Here is a 27,209-nt window from a genome sequence, read left to right as displayed (position 1 = left end):
GCCTACTGAGTGGTACAAAAACCTGTGAAGACGTTTGGCGGCATTTCAAGCGACCCCTTCAGTTACATACGCTCTCTGCTGATGACGGCCGAAAGCCAGAAACACGTGTCCAGAGATACGGCACTCGCTGCACCTACCTTAGGTGAAAGACTTTCTACAGCGATACGGCACTTGCTGCACCTACTTAGGGTGAATAATTTTTTGAAAATTTCTCGCTATTTATATTTAAATGACTGCATTTAACATGATGCCTTGGGGCTATTTTCCGCATGAATGCAAGGCAGTGTGCTCCCTTTTTCTTTTTGGATGTCTAAATGACGGCTCCTGTGAGCCTCTTGCTGACGAACACTGGCGATGCACCTGTGCGCCTACTGAGTGGTACAAAAACCTGTGAAGACGTTTGGCGGCATTTCAAGCGACCCCTTCAGTTACATACGCTCTCTGCTGATGACGACCGAAAGCCAGAAACACGTGTCCAAAGATACGGCACTCGCTGCACCTACCTTAGGTGAAAGACTTTCTACAACGATATGGCACTTGCTGCACTTACTTAGGGTGAATAATTTTTTGAAAAATTTGCGCTATTTATATTTAAATGACTGCATTTACCATGATGCCAAGGGGCTATTTTCCGCTTGAATGCAAGGCAGTGTGCTCCCTTTTTCTCTTTGGATGTCTAAATGACGGCTCCCGTGAGCCTCTTGCTGACGAGCACTGGCGATGCACCTGTGCGCCTACTGAGTGGTACAAAAACGTGGGAAGACGTTTGGCGGCATTTCAAGCGACCCCTTCAGTTACATACTCTCTCTGCTGATGACGGCCTTAAGCCAGAAACACGTGTCCAGAGATACGGCACTCGCTGCACTTACCTTAGGTGAAAGACTTTCTACAGCGATACAGCACTTGCTGCACCTACTTAGGGTGAATAATTTTTTTAAAAAATTGCGCTATTTATATTTAAATGACTGCATTTACCATGATGCTTTAGGGCTATTTTCCACTTCAATGCAAGGCAGTGTGCTCCCTTTTTCTTTTTGAATGTCTCAATGACCGCGTCCGTGAGCCTCTTGCTGACGAGCACTGGCGATGCACCTGTGCGCCTACTGTGTGGTACAAAAAACTGTGAAGACGTTTGGCGGCATTTCAACCGACCCCTTCAGTTACATACGCTCTCTGCTGATGACGGCCGAAAGCCAGAAACACGTGTCCAGAGATACGGCACTCGCTGCACCTACCTTAGGTGAAAGACTTTCTACAGCGATACGGCACTTGCTGCACTTACTTAGGGTGAATCATTTTTTGAAAAATTTGCGCTATTTATATTTAAATGACAGCATTTACTATGATGCCTTGGGGCTATTTTCCCCTTAAATGCAAGGCAGTGTGCTCCCTTTTTCTTTTTGGATGTCTAAATGACGGCTCCCGTGAGCCTCTTGCTGACGAGCACTGGCGATGCACCTGTGCGCCTACTGAGTGGTACAAAAACCTGGGAAGACGTTTGGCGGCATTTCAAGCGACCCCTTCAGTTACATACTCTCTCTGCTGATGACGGCCGAAAGCCAGAAACACGTGTCCAGAAATACGGCACTCGCTGCACCTACCTTAAGTGAAAGACTTTCTACAGCGATACGGCACTTGCTGCACATACTTGGGGTGAATAATTTTTTGAAAAATTCTCGCTATTTTATTTAAATGACAGCATTTACTATGATGCCTTGGGGCTATTTTCCCCTTAAATGCAAGGCAGTGTGCTCCCTTTTTCTTTTTGGATGTCTAAATGACGGCTCCCGTGAGCCTCTTGCTGACGAGCACTGGCGATGCACCTGTGCGCCTACTGAGTGGTACAAAAACCTGTGAAGACGTTTGGCGGCATTTCAAGGGACCCCTTCAGTTACATACGCTCTCTGCTGATGACGGCCGAAAGCCAGAAACACGTGTCCAGAGATACGGCACTCGCTGCACCTACCTTAGGTGAAAGTCTTTCTACAGCGATACGGCACTTGCTGCTCCTACCTTAGGTGAACGACCTTCTACAGCGATACGGCACTTGCTGCACCTATTTAGGGTGAATAATTTTTTGAAAAATTCTCGCTATTTATATTTAAATGACTGCATTTACCATGATGCCTTGGGGCTATTTTCCGCTTGAATGCAAGGCAGTGTGCTCCCTTTTTCTTTTTGGATGTCTAAATGACGGCTCCCGTGAGCCTCTTGCTGACGAGCACTGGCGATGCACCTGTGCGCCTACTGAGTGGTACAAAAACCTTGGAAGACGTTTGGCGGCATTTCAAGCGACCCCTTCAGTTACATACGCTCTCTGCTGATGACGGCCGAAAGCCAGAAACACGTGTCCAGAGATACGGCACTCGCTGCACCTACCTTATGTGAAAGACTTTCTACAGCGATACGGCACTTGCTGCACCTACTTAGGGTGAATAATTTTTTGAAAAATTCTCGCTATTTATATTTAAATGACTGCATTTACCATGATGCCTTGGAGCTATTTTCCGCTTGAATGCAAGGCAGTGTGCTCCCTTTTTCTTTTTGGATGTCTAAATGACGGCTCCCGTGAGCCTCTTGCTGACGAGCACTGGCGATGCACCTTTGTGCCTACTGAGTGGTACAAAAACCTGTGAAGACGTTTGGCGGCATTTCAAGCGACCCCTTCAGTTACATACGCTCTCTGCTGATGACGGCCGAAAGCCAGAAACACGTGTCCAGAGATACGGCACTCGCTGCACCTACCTTAGGCAAAAGACTTTCTACAGCGATACGGCACTTGCTGCACCTACTTAGGGTGAATAATTTTTTGAAAAATTTGCTCTATTTATATTTAAATGACTGCATTTACCAAGATGCCTTCGGGCTATTTTCCACTTGAATGCAAGGCAGTGTGCTCCCTTTTTCTTTTTGGATGTCTAAATGACGGCTCCCGTGAGCCTCTTGCTGATGAGCACTGGCGATGCACCTGTGCGCCTACTGAGTGGTACAAAAACCTGTGAAGACGTTTGGCGGCATTTCAAACGACCCCTTCAGTTACATACACTCTCTGCTGATGACGACTGAAAGCCAGAAACACGTGTCCAGAGATACGGCACTCGCTGCACCTACCTTAGGTGAAAGACTTTCTACAGCGATACGGCACTTGCTGCACCTACTTAGGGTGAAAGATTTTTGAAAAATTCTCGCTATTTATATTTAAATGACTGCATTTACCATGATGCCTTGGGGCTATTTTCCCCTTGAATGCAAGGCAGTGTGCTCCCTTTTTCTTTTTGGATGTCTAAATGACGGCTCCCGTGAGCCTCTTGCTGACGAGTATTGCGATGCACCTGTGCGCCTACTGAGTGGTACAAAAACCTGTGAAGACGTTTGGCGGCATTTCAAGCGACCCCTTCAGTTACATACGCTCTCTGCTGATGACGGCCGAAAGCCAGAAACACGTGTCCAGAGATACAGCACTCGCTGCACCTACCTTAGGTGAAAGACTTTCTACAGCGATACAGCACTTGCTGCACCTACTTAGGGTGAATAATTTTTTGAAAAATTCTCGCTATTTATATTTAAATGACTGCATTTAACATGATGCCTTGGGGCTATTTTCCGCATGAATGCAAGGCAGTGTGCTCCCTTTTTCTTTTTGGATGTCTAAATGACGGCTCCTGTGAGCCTCTTGCTGACGAGCACTGGCGATGCACCTGTGCGCCTGCTGAGTGGTACAAAAACCTGTGAAGACGTTTGGCGGCATTTCAAGTAACCCCTTCAGTTACATTCCTCTCTGCTGATGACGGCCGAGAGCCAGAAACACGTGTCCAGAGATACGGCACTCGCTGCACCTACCTTAGGTGAAAGACTTTCTACAGCGATACGGCACTTGCTGCACATTCTTAGGGTGAATAATTTTTTGAAAAATTCTCGCTATTTATATTTAAATGACTGCATTTACCATGATGCCAAAGGGCTATTTTCCGCATGAATGCAAGGCAGTGTGCTCCCTTTTTGGATGTCTAAATTACGGCTCCCGTGAGCCTCTTGCTGACGAGCACTGGCGATGCACCTGTTCGCCTACTGAGTGGTACAAAAACCTGTGAAGACGTTTGGCGGCATTTCAAGCGACCCCTTCAGTTACATACGCTCTCTGCTGATGACGGCCGAAAGCCAGAAACACGTGTCCAGAGATACGTCACTCGCTGCACCTACCTTAGGTGAAAGACTTTCTACAGCGATACGGCACTTGCTGCACATACTTAGGGTGAATAATTTTTTGAAAAATTCTCGCTATTTATATTTAAATGACTGCATTTACCATGATGCCTTGGGGCTATTTTCCGCATGAATGCAAGGCTGTGTGCTCCCTTTTTCTTTTTGAATGTCTAAATGACGGCTCCCGTGAGCCTCTTGCTGACGAGCACTGGCGATGCACCTGTGCGCCTACTGAGTGGTACAAAAACCTGTGAAGACGTTTGGCGGCATTTCAAGCGACCCCTTCAATTACATACACTCTCTGCTGATGACGGCTGAAAGCCAGAAACACGTGTCCAGAGATACGGCACTCGCTGCACCTACCTTAGGTGAAAGACTTTCTACAGCGATACAGCACTTGCTGCACCTACTTAGGGTGAAAGATTTTTGAAAAATTCTCGCTATTTATATTTAAATGACTGCATTTACCATAATGCCTTGGGGCTATTTTCCCCTTGAATGCAAGGCAGTGTGCTCCCTTTTTCTTTTTGGATGTCTATTTGACGGCTCCCGTGAGCCTCTTGCTGACGAGCACTGGCGATGCACCTGTGCGCCTACTGAGTGGTACAAAAACCTGTGAAGACGTTTGGCGGCATTTCAAGCGACCCCTTCAGTTACATACGCTCTCTGCTGATGACGGCCGAAAGCCAGAAACACGTGTCCAGAGATACGGCACTCGCTGCACCTACCTTAGGTGAAAGACTTTCTACAGCGATACAGCACTTGCTGCACCTACTTAGGGTGAATAATTTTTTGAAAATTTCTCGCTATTTATATTTAAATGACTGCATTTAACATGATGCCTTGGGGCTATTTTCCACATGAATGCAAGGCAGTGTGCTCCCTTTTTCTTTTGGATGTCTAAATGACGGCTCCTGTGAGCCTCTTGCTGACGAACACTGGCGATGCACCTGTGCGCCTACTGAGTGGTACAAAAACCTGTGAAGACGTTTGGCGGCATTTCAAGCGACCCCTTTAGTTACATACGCTCTCTGCTGATGACGGCCGAAAGCCAGAAACACGTGTCCAAAGATACGGCACTCGCTGCACCTACCTTAGGTGAAAGACTTTCTACAACGATACAGCACTTGCTGCACATACTTAGGGTGAATAATTTTTTGAAAAATTCTCGCTATTTATATTTAAATGACTGCATTTACCATGATGCCAAGGGGCTATTTTCCGCATGAATGCAAGGCAGTGTGCTTCCTTTTTCTTTTTGGATGTCTAAATTACGGCTCCCGTGAGCCTCTTGCTGACGAGCACTGGCGATGCACCTGTGCGCCTACTGAGTGGTACAAAAACCTGTGAAGACGTTTGGCGGCATTTCAAGCGACCCCTTCAGTTACATACACTCTCTGCTGATGACGGCCGAAAGCCAGAAACACGTTTCCAGAGATACGGCACTCGCTGCACCTACCTTAGGTGAAAGACTTTCTACAGCGATACAGCACTTGCTGCACTTACTTAGGGTGAATAATTTTTTTAAAAATTTGCGCTATTTATATTTAAATGACTGCATTTACCATGATGCCTTGGGGCTATTTTCCGCTTGAATGCAAGGCAGTGTGCTCCCTTTTTCTTTTTGGATGTCTAAATGACGGCTCCCGTGAGCCTCTTGCTGACGAGCACTGGCGATGCACCTGTGCGCCTACTGAGTGGTACAAAAACCTGTGAAGACATTTGGCGGCATTTAAGCTACCCCTTCAGTTACATACGCTCTCTGCTGATAACCGCCGAAAGCCAGAAACACGTGTCCAGAGATATGGCACTCGCTGCACCTACCTTAGGTGAAAGACTTTCTACAGCGATACAGCACTTGCTGCACCTACTTAGGGTGAATAATTTTTTGAAAAATTCTCGCTATTTATATTTAAATGACTGCATTGACCATGATGCCTTGGGGCTATTTTCCGCTTGAATGCAAAGCAGTGTGCTCCCTTTTTCATTTTGGATGTCTAAATGACGGCTCCCGTGAGCCTCTTGCTGACGAGCACTGGCGATGCACCTGTGCGCCTACTGAGTGGTACAAAAACCTGTGAAGACGTTTGGCGGCATTTCAAGCGACCCCTTCAGTTACATACGCTCACTGCTGATGACGGCCGAAAGCCAGAAACACGTGTCCAGAGATACGGTACTCGCTGCACCTACCTTAGGTGAAAGACTTTCTACAGCGATACGGCACTTGCTGCACCTACTTAGGGTGAATAATTTTTTGAAAAATTCTCGTTATTTATATTTAAATGACTGCATTTACCATGATGCCTTGGGGCTATTTTCCGCTTGAATGCAAAGCAGTGTGCTCCCTTTTTCTTTTTGGATGTCTAAATAACGGTTCCCGTGAGCCTCTTGCTGACGAGCACTGGCGATGCACCTGTGCGCCTACTGAGTGGTACAAAAACCTGTGAAGACGTTTGGCGGCATTTCAAGCGACCCCTTCAGTTACATACGCTCTCTGCTGATGACGGCTGAAAGCCAGAATCACGTGTCCAGAGATAGGGCACTCGCTGCACCTACCTTAGGTGAAAGACTTTCTACAGCGATACGGCACTTGCTGCACCTACTTAGGGTGAATAATTTTTTGAAAAATTCTCACTATTCATATTTAAATGACTGCATTTACCATGATGCCTTGGGGCTATTTTCCCCTTGAATGCAAGGCAGTGTGCTCCCTTTTTCTTTTTGGATGTCTAAATGACGGCTCCCGTGAGCCTCTTGCTGACGAGCCCTGGCGATCCACCTGTGTGCCTACTGAGTGGTACAAAAACCTGTGAAGACGTTTGGCGGCATTTCAAGCGACCCCTTCAGTTACATACGCTCTCTGCTGATGACGGCCGAAAGCCAGAAACACGTGTCCAGAGATACGGCACTCGATGCACCTACCTTAGGTGAAAGACTTTCTACAGCGATACGGCACTTGCTGCACCTACTTAGGGTGAATCATTTTTTGAAAAATTCTCGCTATTTATATTTAAATGACTGCATTGACCATGATGCCTTGGGGCTATTTTCCGCTTGAATGCAAAGGAGTGTGCTCCCTTTTTCTTTTTGGATGTCTAAATGACGGCTCCCGTGAGCCTCTTGCTGACGAGCACTGGCGATGCACCTGTGCGCCTACTGAGTGGTACAAAAACCTGTGAAGACGTTTGGCGGCATTTCAAGCGACCCCTTCAGTTACATACGCTCACTGCTGATGACGGCCGAAAACCAGAAACATGTGTCCAGAGATACGGCACTCGCTGCACCTACCTTAGGTGAAAGACTTTCTACAGCGATACGGCACTTGCTGCACCTACTTAGGGTGAATAATTTTTGAAAAATTCTCGCTATTTATATTTAAATGACTGCATTTACCATGATGCCTTGGGGCTATTTTCCGCTTGAATGCAAGGCAGAGTGCTCCCTTTTTCTTTTTGGATGTCTAAATGACGGTTCCCGTGAGCCTCTTGCTGACGAGCACTGGCGATGCACCTGTGCGCCTACTGAGTGGTACAAAAACCTCTGAAGATGTTTGGCGGCATTTCAAGCGACCCCTTCAGTTACATACGCTCTCTGCTGATGACGGCCGAAAGCCAGAATCACGTGTCCAGATATAGGGCACTCTCTGCACCTACCTTAGGTGAAAGACTTTCTACAGCGATACGGCACTTGCTGCACCTACTTAGGGTGAATAATTTTTTGAAAAATTCTCGTTATTTATATTTAAATGACTGCATTTACCATGATGCCTTGGGGCTATTTTCCCCTTGAATGCAAGGCAGTGTGCTCCCTTTTTCTTTTTGGATGTCTAAATGACGGCTACCGTGAGCCTCTTGCTGACGAGCACTGGCGATCCACCTGTGCGCCTACTGAGTGGTACAAAAACCTGTGAAGACGTTTGGCGGCATTTCAAGTAACCCCTTCAGTTACATTCCTCTCTGCTGATGACGGCCGAGAGCCAGAAACACGTGTCCAGAGATACGGCACTCGCTGCACCTACCTTAGGTGAAAGACTTTCTACAGCGATACGGCACTTGCTGCACCTACTTAGGGTGAATAATTTTTTTAAAAATCCTCGCTATTTATATTTAAATGACTGCATTTACCATGATGCCAAGGGGCTATTTTCCGCATGAATGCAAGGCAGTGTGCTTCCTTTTTCTTTTTGGATGTCTAAATTACGGCTCCCGTGAGCCTCTTGCTGACGAGCACTGGCGATGCACCTGTGCGCCTACTGAGTGGTACAAAAACCTGTGAAGACGTTTGGCGGCATTTCAAGCGACCCCTTCAGTTACATACACTCTCTGCTGATGACGGCCGAAAGCCAGAAACACGTTTCCAGAGATACGGCACTCGCTGCACCTACCTTAGGTGAAAGACTTTCTACAGCGATACAGCACTTGCTGCACTTACTTAGGGTGAATAATTTTTTTAAAAATTTGCGCTATTTATATTTAAATGACTGCATTTACCATGATGCCTTGGGGCTATTTTCCGCTTGAATGCAAGGCAGTGTGCTCCCTTTTTCTTTTTGGATGTCTAAATGACGGCTCCCGTGAGCCTCTTGCTGACGAGCACTGGCGATGCACCTGTGCGCCTACTGAGTGGTACAAAAACCTGTGAAGACATTTGGCGGCATTTAAGCTACCCCTTCAGTTACATACGCTCTCTGCTGATAACCGCCGAAAGCCAGAAACACGTGTCCAGAGATATGGCACTCGCTGCACCTACCTTAGGTGAAAGACTTTCTACAGCGATACAGCACTTGCTGCACCTACTTAGGGTGAATAATTTTTTGAAAAATTCTCGCTATTTATATTTAAATGACTGCATTGACCATGATGCCTTGGGGCTATTTTCCGCTTGAATGCAAAGCAGTGTGCTCCCTTTTTCATTTTGGATGTCTAAATGACGGCTCCCGTGAGCCTCTTGCTGACGAGCACTGGCGATGCACCTGTGCGCCTACTGAGTGGTACAAAAACCTGTGAAGACGTTTGGCGGCATTTCAAGCGACCCCTTCAGTTACATACGCTCACTGCTGATGACGGCCGAAAGCCAGAAACACGTGTCCAGAGATACGGTACTCGCTGCACCTACCTTAGGTGAAAGACTTTCTACAGCGATACGGCACTTGCTGCACCTACTTAGGGTGAATAATTTTTTGAAAAATTCTCGTTATTTATATTTAAATGACTGCATTTACCATGATGCCTTGGGGCTATTTTCCGCTTGAATGCAAAGCAGTGTGCTCCCTTTTTCTTTTTGGATGTCTAAATAACGGTTCCCGTGAGCCTCTTGCTGACGAGCACTGGCGATGCACCTGTGCGCCTACTGAGTGGTACAAAAACCTGTGAAGACGTTTGGCGGCATTTCAAGCGACCCCTTCAGTTACATACGCTCTCTGCTGATGACGGCTGAAAGCCAGAATCACGTGTCCAGAGATAGGGCACTCGCTGCACCTACCTTAGGTGAAAGACTTTCTACAGCGATACGGCACTTGCTGCACCTACTTAGGGTGAATAATTTTTTGAAAAATTCTCACTATTCATATTTAAATGACTGCATTTACCATGATGCCTTGGGGCTATTTTCCCCTTGAATGCAAGGCAGTGTGCTCCCTTTTTCTTTTTGGATGTCTAAATGACGGCTCCCGTGAGCCTCTTGCTGACGAGCCCTGGCGATCCACCTGTGTGCCTACTGAGTGGTACAAAAACCTGTGAAGACGTTTGGCGGCATTTCAAGCGACCCCTTCAGTTACATACGCTCTCTGCTGATGACGGCCGAAAGCCAGAAACACGTGTCCAGAGATACGGCACTCGATGCACCTACCTTAGGTGAAAGACTTTCTACAGCGATACGGCACTTGCTGCACCTACTTAGGGTGAATCATTTTTTGAAAAATTCTCGCTATTTATATTTAAATGACTGCATTGACCATGATGCCTTGGGGCTATTTTCCGCTTGAATGCAAAGGAGTGTGCTCCCTTTTTCTTTTTGGATGTCTAAATGACGGCTCCCGTGAGCCTCTTGCTGACGAGCACTGGCGATGCACCTGTGCGCCTACTGAGTGGTACAAAAACCTGTGAAGACGTTTGGCGGCATTTCAAGCGACCCCTTCAGTTACATACGCTCACTGCTGATGACGGCCGAAAACCAGAAACATGTGTCCAGAGATACGGCACTCGCTGCACCTACCTTAGGTGAAAGACTTTCTACAGCGATACGGCACTTGCTGCACCTACTTAGGGTGAATAATTTTTGAAAAATTCTCGCTATTTATATTTAAATGACTGCATTTACCATGATGCCTTGGGGCTATTTTCCGCTTGAATGCAAGGCAGAGTGCTCCCTTTTTCTTTTTGGATGTCTAAATGACGGTTCCCGTGAGCCTCTTGCTGACGAGCACTGGCGATGCACCTGTGCGCCTACTGAGTGGTACAAAAACCTCTGAAGATGTTTGGCGGCATTTCAAGCGACCCCTTCAGTTACATACGCTCTCTGCTGATGACGGCCGAAAGCCAGAATCACGTGTCCAGATATAGGGCACTCTCTGCACCTACCTTAGGTGAAAGACTTTCTACAGCGATACGGCACTTGCTGCACCTACTTAGGGTGAATAATTTTTTGAAAAATTCTCGTTATTTATATTTAAATGACTGCATTTACCATGATGCCTTGGGGCTATTTTCCCCTTGAATGCAAGGCAGTGTGCTCCCTTTTTCTTTTTGGATGTCTAAATGACGGCTACCGTGAGCCTCTTGCTGACGAGCACTGGCGATCCACCTGTGCGCCTACTGAGTGGTACAAAAACCTGTGAAGACGTTTGGCGGCATTTCAAGTAACCCCTTCAGTTACATTCCTCTCTGCTGATGACGGCCGAGAGCCAGAAACACGTGTCCAGAGATACGGCACTCGCTGCACCTACCTTAGGTGAAAGACTTTCTACAGCGATACGGCACTTGCTGCACCTACTTAGGGTGAATAATTTTTTTAAAAATCCTCGCTATTTATATTTAAATGACTGCATTTACCATGATGCCTTGGGGCTATTTTCCGCATGAATGCAAGACAGTGTGCTACTTTTTTTCTTTTTGGATGTCTAAATGACGGCTCCCGTGAGCCTCTTGCTGACGAGCACTGGCGATGCACCTGTCCCCCTACTGAGTGGTACAAAAACCTGTGAAGACGTTTGGCGGCATTTCAAGCGACCCCTTCAGTTACATACGCTCTCTGCTGATGACGGGCGAAAGCCAGAAACACGTGTCCAGAGATACGGCACTCGCTGCACCTACCTTAGGTGAAAGACTTTCTACAGCGATACGGCACTTGCTGCACCTACTTAGGGTGAAATTTTTTTGAAAAATTCTCGCTATTTAAATTTAAATGAATGCATTTACCATGATGCCTTGGGGCTATTTTCCGCTTGAATGCAAGGCAGTGTGCTCCCTTTTTCTTTTTGGATGTCTAAATGACGGCTCCAGTGAGCCTCTTGCTGACGAGCACTGGAGATGTACCTGTGCGCATACTGAGTGGTAAAAAAACCTGTGAAGACGTTTGGCGGCATTTCAACCGACCCCTTCAGTTACATACGGTCTCTCTGCTGATGACGGCCGAAAGCCAGAAACACGTGTCCAGAGATACGGCACTCGCTGCACCTACCTTAGGTGAAAGACTTTCTACAGCGATACAGCACTTGCTGCTCCTACTTAGGGTGAATAATTTTTTGAAAAATTCTCACTATTTATATTTAAATGACTGCATTTACCATGATGCCTTGGGGCTATTTTCCGCTTGAATGAAAGGCAGTGTGCTCCCTTTTTCTTTTTGGATGTCTAAATGACGGCTCCCGTGAGCCTCTTGCTGACGAGCACTGGCGATGCACCTGGGCGCCTACTGAGTGGTACAAAAACCTGTGAAGACGTTTGGCGGCATTTCAAGCGACCCCTTCAGTTACATACGCTCTCTGCTGATGACGGCCGAAAGCCAGAAACACGTGTCCAGAGATACGGCACTCGCTGCATCTACCTTAGGTGAAAGACTTTCTACAGCGATACGGCACTTGCTGCACCTACTTAGGGTGAATAATTTTTTGAAAAATTCTCGCTATTTATATTTAAATGACTGCATTTAACATGATGCCTTGGGGCTATTTTCCGCATGAATGCAAGGCAGTGTGCTCCCTTTTTCTTTTTGGATGTCTAAATGACGGCTCCTGTGAGCGTCTTGCTGACGAACACTGGCGAAGCACCTGTGCGCCTACTGAGTGGTACAAAAACCTGTGAAGACGTTTGGAGGCATTTCAAGTGACCCCTTCAGTTACATACGCTCTCTGCTGATGACGGCCGAAAGCCAGAAACACGTGTCCAGAGATACGTCACTCGCTGCACCTACCTTAGGTGAAAGACTTTCTACAACGATACGGCACTTGCTGTACTTACTTAGGGTGAATAATTTTTTGAAAAATGTGTGCTATTTATATTTAAATGACTGCATTTACCATGATGCCAAGGGGCTATTTTCCGCTTGAATGCAAGGCAGTGTGCTCCCTTTTTCTTTTTGGATGTCTAAATGACGGCTCCCGTGAGCCCCTTGCTGACGAGCACTGGCGATGCACCTGTGCGCCTACCGAGTGGTACAAAAACCTGGGAAGACGTTTGGCGGCATTTCAAGCGACCCCTTCAGTTACATACTCTCTCTGCTGATGACGGCCGAAAGCCAGAAACACGTGTCCAGAGATACGGCACTCGCTGCACCTACCTTAGGTGAAAGACTTTCTACAGTGATACGGCACTTGCTGCACCTACTTAGGGTGAATAATTTTTTGAAAAATTCTCGCTATTTATATTTAAATGACTGCATTTACCATGATGCCAAGGGGCTATTTTCCGCTTGAATGCAAGGCAGTGTGCTCCCTTTTTCTTTTTGGATGTCTAAATGACGGCTCCCGTGAGCCTCTTGCTGACGAGCACTGGCGATGCACCTGTGCGCCTACTGAGTGGTAAAAAAACCTGTGAAGACGTTTGGCGGCATTTCTAGCGACCCCTTCAGTTACATACGCTCTCTGCTGATGACGGCCGAAAGCCAGAAACACGTGTCCAGAGATACGGCACTCGCTGCACCTACCTTAGGTGAAAGACTTTCTACAGCGATACGGCACTTGCTGCACCTACTTAGGGTGAATCATTTTTTGAAAAATTCTCGCTATTTATATTTAAATGACTGCATTTAACATGATGCCTTGGGGCTATTTTCCGCATGAATGCAAGGCAGTGTGCTCCCTTTTTCTTTTTGGATGTCTAAATGACGGCTCCTGTGAGCCTCTTGCTGATGAACACTGGCGATGCACCTGTGCGCCTACTGAGTGGTACAAAAACCTGTGAAGACGTTTGGCGGCATTTCAAGCGACCCCTTCAGTTACATACGCTCTCTGCTGATGACGGCCGAAAGCCAGAAACACGTGTACAGAGATACGGCACTCGCTGCACCTACCTTAGGTGAAAGACTTTCTACAACGATACGGCACTTGCTGCACTTACTTAGGGTGAATAATTTTTTGAAAAATTTGCGCTATTTATATTTAAATGACTGCATTTACCATGATGCTTTGGGGCTATTTTCCACTTGAATGCAAGGCAGTGTGCTCCCTTTTTCTTTTTGGATGTCTCAATGACCGCGTCCGTGAGCCTCTTGCTGACGAGCACTGGCGATGCACCTGTGCACCTACTGAGTGGTACAAAAACCTGTGAAGACGTTTGGCGGCATTTCAAGCGACCCCTTCAGTTACATACGCTCTCTGCTGATGACGGCCGAAAGCCAGAAACACGTGTCCAGAGATACGGCACTCGCTGCACCTACCTTAGGTGAAAGACTTTCTACAGCGATACGGCACTTGCTGCACCTACTTAGGGTGAATAATTTTTTGAAAAATTCTCGCTATTTATATTTAAATGACTGCATTTAACATGATGCCTTGAGGCTATTTTCCGCTTGAATGTAAGGCAGTGTGCTCCCTTTTTCTTTTTGGATGTCTAAATTACGGCTCCCATGAGCCTCTTGCTGACGAGCACTGGCGATGCACCTGTGCACCTACTGAGTGGTACAAAAACCTGTGAAGACGTTTGGCGGCATTTCAAGCGACCCCTTCAGTTACATACGCTCTCTGCTGATGACGGCCGAAAGCCAGAAACACGTGTCCAGAGATACGGCACTCGCTGCACCTACCTTAGGTGAAAGACTTTCTACAGCGATACGGCACTTACTGCACTTACTTAGGGTGAATAATTTTGTGAAAAATTTGCGCTATTTATATTTAAATGACTGCATTTACCATGATGCCTTGGGGCTATTTTCCGCTTGAATGCAAGGCAGTGTGCTCCCTTTTTCTTTTTGGATGTCTAAATGACGGCTCCCGTGAGCCTCTTGCTGACGAGCACTGGCGATGCACCTGTGCACCTACTGAGTAGTAGAAAAACCTGTGAAGACGTTTGGCGGCATTTCAAGCGACCCCTTCAGTTACATACGCTCTCTGCTGATGACAGCCGAAAGCCAGAAACACGTGTCCAGAGATATGGCACTCGCTGCACCTACCTTAGGTGAACGACCTTCTACAGCGATACGGCACTTGCTGCACCTACTTAGGGTGAATAATTTTTTGAAAAATTCTCGCTATTTATATTTAAATGACTGCATTTACCATGATGCCTTGGGGCTATTTTCCGCTTGAATGCAAGGCAGTGGGCTCCCTTTTTCTTTTTGGATGTCTAAATGATGGCTCCCGTGAGCCTCTTGCTGACGAGCACTGGCGATGCACCAGTGCGCCTACTGAGTGGTACAAAAACCTGTGAAGACGTTTGGCGGCATTTCAAGCGACCCCTTCAGTTACATGCGCTCTCTACTGATGACGGCCGAAAGCCAGAAACAAGTGTCCAGAGATACGGCACTCGCTGCACCTACCTTAGGTGAAAGACTTTCTACAGCGATACGGCACTTGCTGCACCTACTTAGGGTGAATAATTTTTTGAAAAATTCTCGCTATTTATATTTAAATGACTGCATTTACCATGATGCCTTGGGGCATTTTTCCGCTTGAATGGAAGGCAGTGTGCTCCCTTTTTCTTTTTGGATGTCTAAATGACGGCTCCCATTAGCCTCTTGCTGACGAGCACTGGCGATGCACCTGTGCGCCTACTGAGTGGTACAGAAACCTGTGAAGACGTTTGGCGGCATTTCAAGCGACTCCTTCAGTTACATACGCTCTCTGCTGATGACGCCGAAAGCCAGAAACACGTGTCCAGAGATACGGCACTCGCTGCACCTACCTTAGGTGAAAGACTTTATACAGCGATACGGCACTTGCTGCACCTACTTAGGGTAAATATTTTTTTTTTAAATTCTCGCTATTTATTTTTAAATGACTGCATTTACCATGATGCCAAGGGGCTATTTTCCGCTTGAATGCAAGGCAGTGTGCTCCCTTTTTCTTTTTGGATGTCTAAATTACGTCTCCCGTGAGCCTCTTGCTGACGAGCACTGGCGATGCACCTGTGCGCCTACTGAGTGGTACAAAAACCTGTGAAGATGTTTGGCGGCATTCAAGCGACCCCTTCAGTTACATACGCTCACTGCTGATGACGGCCGAAAGGCAGAAACACGTGTCCAGAGATACGGCACTCGCTGCACCTACCTAAGGTGAAAGTCTTTCTACAGCGATACGGCACTTGCTGCTCCTACTTGGGGTGAATAATTTTTTGAAAAATTCTCGCTATTTATATTTAAATGACTGCATTTACCATGATGCCTTGGGGCTATTTTCCGCTTGAATGCAAGGCAGTGTGCTCCCTTTTTCTTTTTGGATGTGTAAATGACGGCTCCCGTGAGCCTCTTGCTGACGAGCACTGGCGATGCACCTGTGCGCCTACTGAGTGGTACAAAAACCTGTGAAGACGTTTGGCGGCATTTCAAGCGACCCCTTCAGTTACATACGCTCTCTGCTGATGACGGGCGAAAGCCAGAAACACGTGTCCAGAGATACGGCACTCGCTGCACCTACCTTAGGTGAAAGTCTTTCTACAGCGATACGGCACTTGCTGCTCCTACTTGGGGTGAATAATTTTTTGAAAAATTCTCGCTATTTATATTTAAATGACTGCATTTACCATGATGCCTTGGGGCTATTTTCCGCTTGAATGCAAGGCAGTGTGCTCACTTTTTCTTTTTGGATGTCTAAATGACGGCTCCCGTGAGCCTCTTGCTGACGAGCACTGGCGATGCACCTGTGCGCCTACTGAGTGGTACTAAAACCTGTGAAGACGTTTGGTGGCATTTCAAGCGACCCCTTCAGTTACATACACTCTCTGCTGATGACGGCTGAAAGCCAGAAACACGTGTCCAGAGATACGGCACTCGCTGCACCTACCTTAGGTGAAAGACTTTCTACAGCGATACGGCACTTGCTGCACATACTTAGGGTGAAAGATTTTTGAAAAATTCTCGCTATTTATATTTAAATGACTGCATTTACCATGATGCCTTGGGGCTATTTTCCCCTTGAATGCAAGGCAGTGTGCTCCCTTTTTCTTTTTGGATGTCTAAATTACGGCTCCCGTGATCCTCTTGCTGACGAGCACTGGTGATGCACCTGTGCGCCTACTGAGTGGTACAAAAACCTCTGAAGACGTTTGGCGGCATTTCAAGCGACCCCTTCAGTTACATACGCTCTCTGCTGATGACGGCCGAAAGCCAGAAACACGTGTCCAGAGATGCGGCACTCGCTGCACCTACCTTAGGTGAAAGACTTTCTACAGCGATACAGCACTTGCTGCACCTACTTAGGGTGAATAATTTTTTGAAAAATTCTCGCTATTTATATTTAAATGACTGCATTTAACATGATGCCTTGGGGCTATTTTCCGCATGAATGCAAGGCAGTGTGCTCCCTTTTTCTTTTGGATGTCTAAATGACGGCTCCTGTGAGCCTCTTGCTGACGAACACTGGCGATGCACCTGTGCGCCTGCTGAGTGGTACAAAAACCTGTGAAGACGTTTGGCGGCATTTCAAGCGACCCCTTCAGTTACATACGCTCTCTGCTGATGACGGGCGAAAGCCAGAAACACGTGTCCAGAGATACGGCACTCGCTGCACCTACCTTAGGTGAAAGACTTTCTACAGCGATACAGCACTTGCTGCACCTACTTAGGGTGAATAATTTTTTGAAAAATTCTCGCTATTTATATTTAAATGACTGCATTTACCGTGATGACTTGGAGCTATTTTCCGCTTGAATGCAAGGCAGTGTGCTCCCTTTTTCTTTTTGGATGTCTAAATGACGGCTCCCGTGAGCCTCTTGCTGACGAGCACTGGCGATGCACCTGTGCGCCTACTGAGTGGTACAAAAACCTGTGAAGACGTTTGGCGGCATTTCAAGCGACCCCTTCAGTTACATACGCTCTCTGCTGATGACGGCCGAAAGCCAGAAACACGTGTCCAGAGATACGGCACTCGCTGCACCTACCTTAAGTGAAAGACTTTCTACAGCGATACGGCACTTGCTGCACATACTTGGGGTGAATAATTTTTTGAAAAATTCTCGCTATTTATATTTAAATGACTGCATTTACCATGATGCCTTGGGGCTATTTTCCGCATGAATGCAAGGCAGTGTGCTCCCTTTTTCTATTTGGATGTCTAAATGACGGCTCCCGTGAGCCTCTTGCTGACGAGCACTGGCGATGCACCTGTGCGCCTACTGAGTGGTACAAAAACCTGTGAAGACGTTTGGCGGCATTTCTAGCGACCCCTTCAGTTACATACACTCTCTGCTGATGACGGCTGAAAGCCAGAAACACGTGTCCAGAGATACGGCACTCGCTGCACCTACCTTAGGTCAAAGACTTTCTACAGCGATACGGCACTTGCTGCACCTATTTAGGGTGAAAGATTTTTGAAAAATTCTCGCTATTTATATTTAAATGACAGCATTTACTATGATGCCTTGGGGCTATTTTCCCTTTAAATGCAAGGCAGTGTGATCCCTTTTTCTTTTTGGATGTCTAAATGACGGCTCCCGTGAGCCTCTTGCTGACGAGCACTGGCGATGCACCTGTGCGCCTACTGAGTGGTACAAAAACGTGGGAAGACGTTTGGCGGCATTTCAAGCGACCCCTTCAGTTACATACGCTCTCTGCTGATGACGTCCGAAAGCCAGAAACACGTGTCCAAAGATACGGCACTCGATGCACCTACCTTAGGTGAAAGACTTTCTACAACGATATGGCACTTGCTGCACTTACTTAGGGTGAATAATTTTTTGAAAAATTTGCGCTATTTATATTTAAATGACTGCATTTACCATGATGCCAAGGGGCTATTTTCCGCTTGAATGCAAGGCAGTGTGCTCCCTTTTTCTTTTTGGATGTCTAAATGACGGCTCCCGTGAGCCTCTTGCTGACGAGCACTGGCGATGCACCTGTGCGCCTACTGAGTGGTACAAAAACGTGGGAAGACGTTTGGCGGCATTTCAAGCGACCCCTTCAGTTACATACTCTCTCTGCTGATGACGGCCGAAAGCCAGAAACACGTGTCCAGAGATACGGCACTCGCTGCACTTACATTAGGTGAAAGACTTTCTACAGCGATACAGCACTTGCTGCACCTACTTAGGGTGAATAATTTTTTTAAAAAATTGCGCTATTTATATTTAAATGACTGCATTTACCATGATGCTTTAGGGCTATTTTCCACTTCAATGCAAGGCAGTGTGCTCCCTTTTTCTTTTTGAATGTCTCAATGACCGCGTCCGTGAGCCTCTTGCTGACGAGCACTGGCGATGCACCTGTGCGCCTACTGTGTGGTACAAAAAACTGTGAAGACGTTTGGCGGCATTTCAACCGACCCCTTCAGTTACATACGCTCTCTGCTGATGACGGCCGAAAGCCAGAAACACGTGTCCAGAGATACGGCACTCGCTGCACCTACCTTAGGTGAAAGACTTTCTACAGCGATACGGCACTTGCTGCACCTACCTAGGGTGAATAATTTTTTGAAAAATTCTCGCTATTTATATTTAAATGACTACATTTACCATGATGCCTTGGGGCTATTTTCCGCTTGAATGCAAGGAAGTGTGCTCCCTTTTTCTTTTTGGATGTCTAAATGACGGCTCCCGTGAGCCTCTTGCTGACGAGCACTGGCGATGCACCTGTGCGCCTACTGAGTGGTACAAAAACCTGTGAAGACGTTTGGCGGCATTTCAAGCGACCCCTTCAGTTACATACGCTCTCTGCTGATGATGGCCGAAAGCCAGAAACACGTGTCCAGAGATTTGGCACTCGCTGCACCTACCTTAGGTGAAAGACTTTCTACAACGATACGGCACTTGCTGCACTTACTTAGGGTGAATAATTTTTTGAAAAATGTGCGCTATTTATATTTAAATGACTGCATTTACCATGATGCCAAGGGGTTATTTTCCACATGAATGCAAGGCAGTGTGCTCCCTTTTTCTTTTTGGATGTCTAAATGACGGCTCCCGTGAGCCTCTTGCTGACGAGCACTGGCGGTGCACCTGTGCGCCTACTGAGTGGTACAAAAACCTGGGAAGACGTTTGGCGGCATTTCAAGCGACCCCTTCAGTTACATACTCTCTCTGCTGATGACGGCCGAAAGCCAGAAACACGTGTCCAGAGATACGGCACTCGCTGCACCTACCTTAAGTGAAAGACTTTCTACAGCAATACGGCACTTGCTGCACATACTTAGGGTGAATAATTTTTTGAAAAATTCTCGATATTTATATTTAAATGACTTCATTTACCATGATGCCAAGGGGCTATTTTCCGCATGAATGCAAGGCAGTGTGCTCCCTTTTTGGATGTCTAAATTACGGCTCCCGTGATCCTCTTGCTGACGAGCACTGGCGATGCACCTGTGCGCCTACTGAGTGGTACAAAAACCTGTGAAGACGTTTGGCGGCATTTCAAGCGACCCCTTCAGTTACATACGCTCTCTGCTGATGACGGCCGAAAGCCAGAAACACGTCTCCAGAGATACGTCACTCGCTGCACCTACCTTAGGTGAAAGACTTTCTACAGCGATACGGCACTTGCTGCACATACTTAGGGTGAATAATTTTTTGAAAAATTCTCGCTATTTATATTTAAATGACTGCATTTACCATGATGCCTTGGGGCTTTTTTCCGCATGAATGCAAGGCAGTGTGCTCCCTTTTTCTTTTTGGATGTCTAAATGACGGCTCCCGTGAGCCTCTTGCTGACGAGCACTGGCGATGCACCTGTGCGCCTACTGAGTGGTACAAAAACCTGTGAAGACGTTTTGCGGCATTTCAAGCGACCCCTTCAGTTACATACGCTCTCTGCTGATGACGGCTGAAAGCCAGAAACACGTGTCCAGAGATACGGCACTCGCTGCACCTACCTTAGGTGAAAGACTTTCTACAGCGATACGGCACTTGCTGCACCTACTTAGGGTGAAAGATTTTTGAAAAATTCTCGCTATTTATATTTAAATGACTGCATTTACCATGATGCCTTGGGGCTATTTTCCCCTTGAATGCAAGGCAGTGTGCTCCCTTTTTCTTTTTGGATGTCTAAATGACGGCTCCCGTGAGCCTCTTGCTGACGAGCACTGGCGATGCACCTGTGCGCCTACTGAGTGGTACAAAAACCTGTGAAGACGTTTGGCGGCATTTCAAGCGACCCCTTCAGTTTTTGTACCACTCAGTAGGTGCACCTGTGCGCCTACTGAGTGGTACAAAAACCTGTGAAGACGTTTGGCGGCATTTCTCTCTGCTGATGACGGCCGAAAGCCAGAAACACGTGTCCAGAGATACGGCACTCGCTGCACCTACCTTAGGTGAAAGACTTTCTACAGCGATACAGCACTTGCTGCACCTACTTAGGGTGAATAATTTTTTGAAAATTTCTCGCTATTTATATTTAAATGACTGCATTTAACATGATACCTTGGGGCTATTTTCCGCATGAATGCAAGGCAGTGTGCTCCCTTTTTCTTTTGGATGTCTAAATGACGGCTCCTGTGAGCCTCTTGCTGACGAACACTGGCGATGCACCTGTGTGCCTACTGAGTGGTACAAAAACCTGTGAAGACGTTTGGCGGCATTTCAAGCGACCCCTTCAGTTACATACGCTCTCTGCTGATGACGGCCGAAAGCCAGAAACACGTGTCCAAAGATACGGCACTCGCTGCACCTACCTTAGGTGAAAGACTTTCTACAACGATACGGCACTTGCTGCACATACTTAGGGTGAATAATTTTTTGAAAAATTCTCGCTATTTATATTTAAATGACTGCATTTACCATGATGCCAAGGGGCTATTTTCCGCATGAATGCAAGGCAGTGTGCTCCCTTTTTCTTTTTGGATGTCTAAATGACGGCTCCCGTGAGCCTCTTGCTGACGAGCACTGGCGATGCACCTGTGCGCCTACTGAGTGGTACAAAAACCTGGGAAGACGTTTGGCGGCATTTCAAGCGACCCCTTCAGTTACATACTCTCTCTGCTGATGACGGCCGAAAGCCAGAAACACGTGTCCAGAGATACGGCACTCGCTGCACCTACCTTAAGTGAAAGACTTTCTACAGCGATACGGCACTTGCTGCACATACTTGGGGTGAATAATTTTTTGAAAAATTCTCGCTATTTATATTTAAATGACTGCATTTACCATGATGCCTTGGGGCTATTTTCCGCATGAATGCAAGGCAGTGTGCTCCCTTTTTCTATTTGGATGTCTAAATGACGGCTCCCGTGAGCCTCTTGCTGACGAGCACTGGCGATGCACCTGTGCGCCTACTGAGTGGTACAAAAACCTGTGAAGACGTTTGGCGGCATTTCTAGCGACCCCTTCAGTTACATACACTCTCTGCTGATGACGGCTGAAAGCCAGAAACACGTGTCCAGAGATACGGCACTCGCTGCACCTACCTTAGGTCAAAGACTTTCTACAGCGATACGGCACTTGCTGCACCTATTTAGGGTGAAAGATTTTTGAAAAATTCTCGCTATTTATATTTAAATGACAGCATTTACTATGATGCCTTGGGGCTATTTTCCCCTTAAATGCAAGGCAGTGTGCTCCCTTTTTCTTTTTGGATGTCTAAATGACGGCTCCCGTGAGCCTCTTGCTGACGAGCACTGGCGATGCACCTGTGCGCCTACTGAGTGGTACAAAAACCTGTGAAGACGTTTGGCGGCATTTCAAGCGACCCCATCAGTTACATACGCTCTCTGCTGATGACGTCCGAAAGCCAGAAACACGTGTCCAAAGATACGGTACTCGCTGCACCTACCTTAGGTGAAAGACTTTCTACAACGATATGGCACTTGCTGCACTTACTTAGGGTGAATAATTTTTTGAAAAATTTGCGCTATTTATATTTAAATGACTGCATTTACCATGATGCCAAGGGGCTATTTTCCGCTTGAATGCAAGGCAGTGTGCTCCCTTTTTCTTTTTGGATGTCTAAATGACGGCTCCCGTGAGCCTCTTGCTGACGAGCACTGGCGATGCACCTGTGCGCCTACTGAGTGGTACAAAAACGTGGGAAGACGTTTGGCGGCATTTCAAGCGACCCCTTCAGTTACATACTCTCTCTGCTGATGACGGCCGAAAGCCAGAAACACGTGTCCAGAGATACGGCACTCGCTGCACTTACATTAGGTGAAAGACTTTCTACAGCGATACAGCACTTGCTGCACCTACTTAGGGTGAATAATTTTTTTTTTAAATTGAGCTATTTATATTTAAATGACTGCATTTACCATGATGCTTTAGGGCTATTTTCCACTTCAATGCAAGGCAGTGTGCTCCCTTTTTCTTTTTGAATGTCTCAATGACCGCGTCCGTGAGCCTCTTGCTGACGAGCACTGGCGATGCACCTGTGCGCCTACTGTGTGGTACAAAAAACTGTGAAGACGTTTGGCGGCATTTCAACCGACCCCTTCAGTTACATACGCTCTCTGCTGATGACGGCCGAAAGCCAGAAACACGTGTCCAGAGATACGGCACTCGCTGCACCTACCTTAGGTGAAAGACTTTCTACAGCGATACGGCACTTGCTGCACCTACCTAGGGTGAATAATTTTTTGAAAAATTCTCGCTATTTATATTTAAATGACTACATTTACCATGATGCCTTGGGGCTATTTTCCGCTTGAATGCAAGGAAGTGTGCTCCCTTTTTCTTTTTGGATGTCTAAATGACGGCTCCCGTGAGCCTCTTGCTGACGAGCACTGGCGATGCACCTGTGCGCCTACTGAGTGGTACAAAAACCTGTGAAGACGTTTGGCGGCATTTCAAGCGACCCCTTCAGTTACATACGCTCTCTGCTGATGATGGCCGAAAGCCAGAAACACGTGTCCAGAGATTTGGCACTCGCTGCACCTACCTTAGGTGAAAGACTTTCTACAACGATACGGCACTTGCTGCACTTACTTAGGGTGAATAATTTTTTGAAAAATGTGCGCTATTTATATTTAAATGACTGCATTTACCATGATGCCAAGGGGTTATTTTCCACATGAATGCAAGGCAGTGTGCTCCCTTTTTCTTTTTGGATGTCTAAATGACGGCTCCCGTGAGCCTCTTGCTGACGAGCACTGGCGGTGCACCTGTGCGCCTACTGAGTGGTACAAAAACCTGGGAAGACGTTTGGCGGCATTTCAAGCGACCCCTTCAGTTACATACTCTCTCTGCTGATGACGGCCGAAAGCCAGAAACACGTGTCCAGAGATACGGCACTCGCTGCACCTACCTTAGGTGAAAGACTTTCTACAGCGATACAGCACTTGCTGCACCTACTTAGGGTGAATAATTTTTTGAAAATTTCTCGCTATTTATATTTAAATGACTGCATTTAACATGATACCTTGGGGCTATTTTCCGCATGAATGCAAGGCAGTGTGCTCCCTTTTTCTTTTGGATGTCTAAATGACGGCTCCTGTGAGCCTCTTGCTGACGAACACTGGCGATGCACCTCTGCGCCTACTGAGTGGTACAAAAACCTGGGAAGATGTTTGGCGGCATTTCAAGCGACCCCTTCAGTTACATACGCTCTCTGCTGATGACGGCCGAAAGCCAGAAACACGTGTCCAGAGATACGGCACTCGCTGCACCTACCTTAGGTGAAAGACTTTCTACAGCGATACGGCACTTGCTGCACCTACTTAGGGTGAATAATTTTTTGAAAAATCCTCGCTATTTATATTTAAATGACTGCATTTGCCATGATGCCTTGGGGCTATTTTCCGCTTGAATGCAAGGCAGTGTGCTACTTTTTTTCTTTTTAGATGTCTAAATGACGGCTCCAGTGAGCCTCTTGCTGACGAGCACTGGCGATGCACCTGTCCCCCTACTGAGTGGTACAAAAACCTGTGAAGACGTTTGGCGGCATTTCAAGCGACCCCTTCAGTTACATACGCTCTCTGCTGATGACGGCCGAAAGCCAGAAACACGTGTCCAGAGATACGGCACTCGCTGCACCTACCTTAGGTGAAAGACTTTCTACAGCGATACAGCACTTGCTGCACCTACTTAGGGTGAATAATTTTTTGAAAAATTCTCGCTATTTATTTTTAAATGACTGCATTTACCATGATGCCTTGGGGCTATTTTCCACATGAATGCAAGGCAGTGTGCTCCCTTTTTCTTTTTGGATGTCTAAATGACGGCTCCCGTGAGCCTCTTGCTGACGAGCACTGGCGGTGCACCTGTGCGCCTACTGAGTGGTACAAAAACCTGTGAAGACGTTTGGCGGCATTTCAAGCGACCCCTTCAGTTACATACGCTCTCTGCTGATGATGGCCGAAAGCCAGAAACACGTGTCCAGAGATTTGGCACTCGCTGCACCTACCTTAGGTGAAAGACTTTCTACAACGATACGGCACTTGCTGCACTTACTTAGGGTGAATAATTTTTTGAAAAATGTGCGCTATTTATATTTAAATGACTGCATTTACCATGATGCCAAGGGGTTATTTTCCACATGAATGCAAGGCAGTGTGCTCCCTTTTTCTTTTTGGATGTCTAAATGACGGCTCCCGTGAGCCTCTTGCTGACGAGCACTGGCGGTGCACCTGTGCGCCTACTGAGTGGTACAAAAACCTGGGAAGACGTTTGGCGGCATTTCAAGCGACCCCTTCAGTTACATACTCTCTCTGCTGATGACGGCCGAAAGCCAGAAACACGTGTCCAGAGATACGGCACTCGCTGCACCTACCTTAAGTGAAAGACTTTCTACAGCAATACGGCACTTGCTGCACATACTTAGGGTGAATAATTTTTTGAAAAATTCTCGCTATTTATATTTAAATGACTGCATTTACCATGATGCCAAGGGGCTATTTTCCGCATGAATGCAAGGCAATGTGCTCCCTTTTTGGATGTCTAAATTACGGCTCCCGTGATCCTCTTGCTGACGAGCACTGGCGATGCACCTGTGCGCCTACTGAGTGGTACAAAAACCTGTGAAGACGTTTGGCGGCATTTCAAGCGACCCCTTCAGTTACATACGCTCTCTGCTGATGACGGCCGAAAGCCAGAAACACGTCTCCAGAGATACGTCACTCGCTGCACCTACCTTAGGTGAAAGACTTTCTACAGCGATACGGCACTTGCTGCACATACTTAGGGTGAATAATTTTTTGAAAAATTCTCGCTATTTATATTTAAATGACTGCATTTACCATGATGCCTTGGGGCTTTTTTCCGCATGAATGCAAGGCTGTGTGCTCCCTTTTTCTTTTTGGATGTCTAAATGACGGCTCCCGTGAGCCTCTTGCTGACGAGCACTGGCGATGCACCTGTGCGCCTACTGAGTGGTACAAAAACCTGTGAAGACGTTTTGCGGCATTTCAAGCGACCCCTTCAGTTACATACACTCTCTGCTGATGACGGCTGAAAGCCAGAAACACGTGTCCAGAGATACGGCACTCGCTGCACCTACCTTAGGTGAAAGACTTTCTACAGCGATACGGCACTTGCTGCACCTACTTAGGGTGAAAGATTTTTGAAAAATTCTCGCTATTTATATTTAAATGACTGCATTTACCATGATGCCTTGGGGCTATTTTCCCCTTGAATGCAAGGCAGTGTGCTCCCTTTTTCTTTTTGGATGTCTAAATGACGGCTCCCGTGAGCCTCTTGCTGACGAGCACTGGCGATGCACCTGTGCGCCTACTGAGTGGTACAAAAACCTGTGAAGACGTTTGGCGGCATTTCAAGCGACCCCTTCAGTTTTTGTACCACTCAGTAGGTGCACCTGTGCGCCTACTGAGTGGTACAAAAACCTGTGAAGACGTTTGGCCGCATTTCTCTCTGCTGATGACGGCCGAAAGCCAGAAACACGTGTCCAGAGATACGGCACTCGCTGCACCTACCTTAGGTGAAAGACTTTCTACAGCGATACAGCACTTGCTGCACCTACTTAGGGTGAATAATTTTTTGAAAATTTCTCGCTATTTATATTTAAATGACTGCATTTAACATGATACCTTGGGGCTATTTTCCGCATGAATGCAAGGCAGTGTGCTCCCTTTTTCTTTTGGATGTCTAAATGACGGCTCCTGTGAGCCTCTTGCTGACGAACACTGGCGATGCACCTCTGCGCCTACTGAGTGGTACAAAAACCTGGGAAGATGTTTGGCGGCATTTCAAGCGACCCCTTCAGTTACATACGCTCTCTGCTGATGACGGCCGAAAGCCAGAAACACGTGTCCAGAGATACGGCACTCGCTGCACCTACCTTAGGTGAAAGACTTTCTACAGCGATACGGCACTTGCTGCACCTACTTAGGGTGAATAATTTTTTGAAAAATCCTCGCTATTTATATTTAAATGACTGCATTTGCCATGATGCCTTGGGGCTATTTTCCGCTTGAATGCAAGGCAGTGTGCTACTTTTTTTCTTTTTAGATGTCTAAATGACGGCTCCAGTGAGCCTCTTGCTGACGA

This window comes from Pleurodeles waltl, chromosome 10 (assembly GCF_031143425.1).
Source record: "Pleurodeles waltl isolate 20211129_DDA chromosome 10, aPleWal1.hap1.20221129, whole genome shotgun sequence".
NCBI lineage: Eukaryota > Metazoa > Chordata > Amphibia > Caudata > Salamandridae > Pleurodeles > Pleurodeles waltl.
This window is presented reverse-complemented; position numbering follows the sequence as displayed.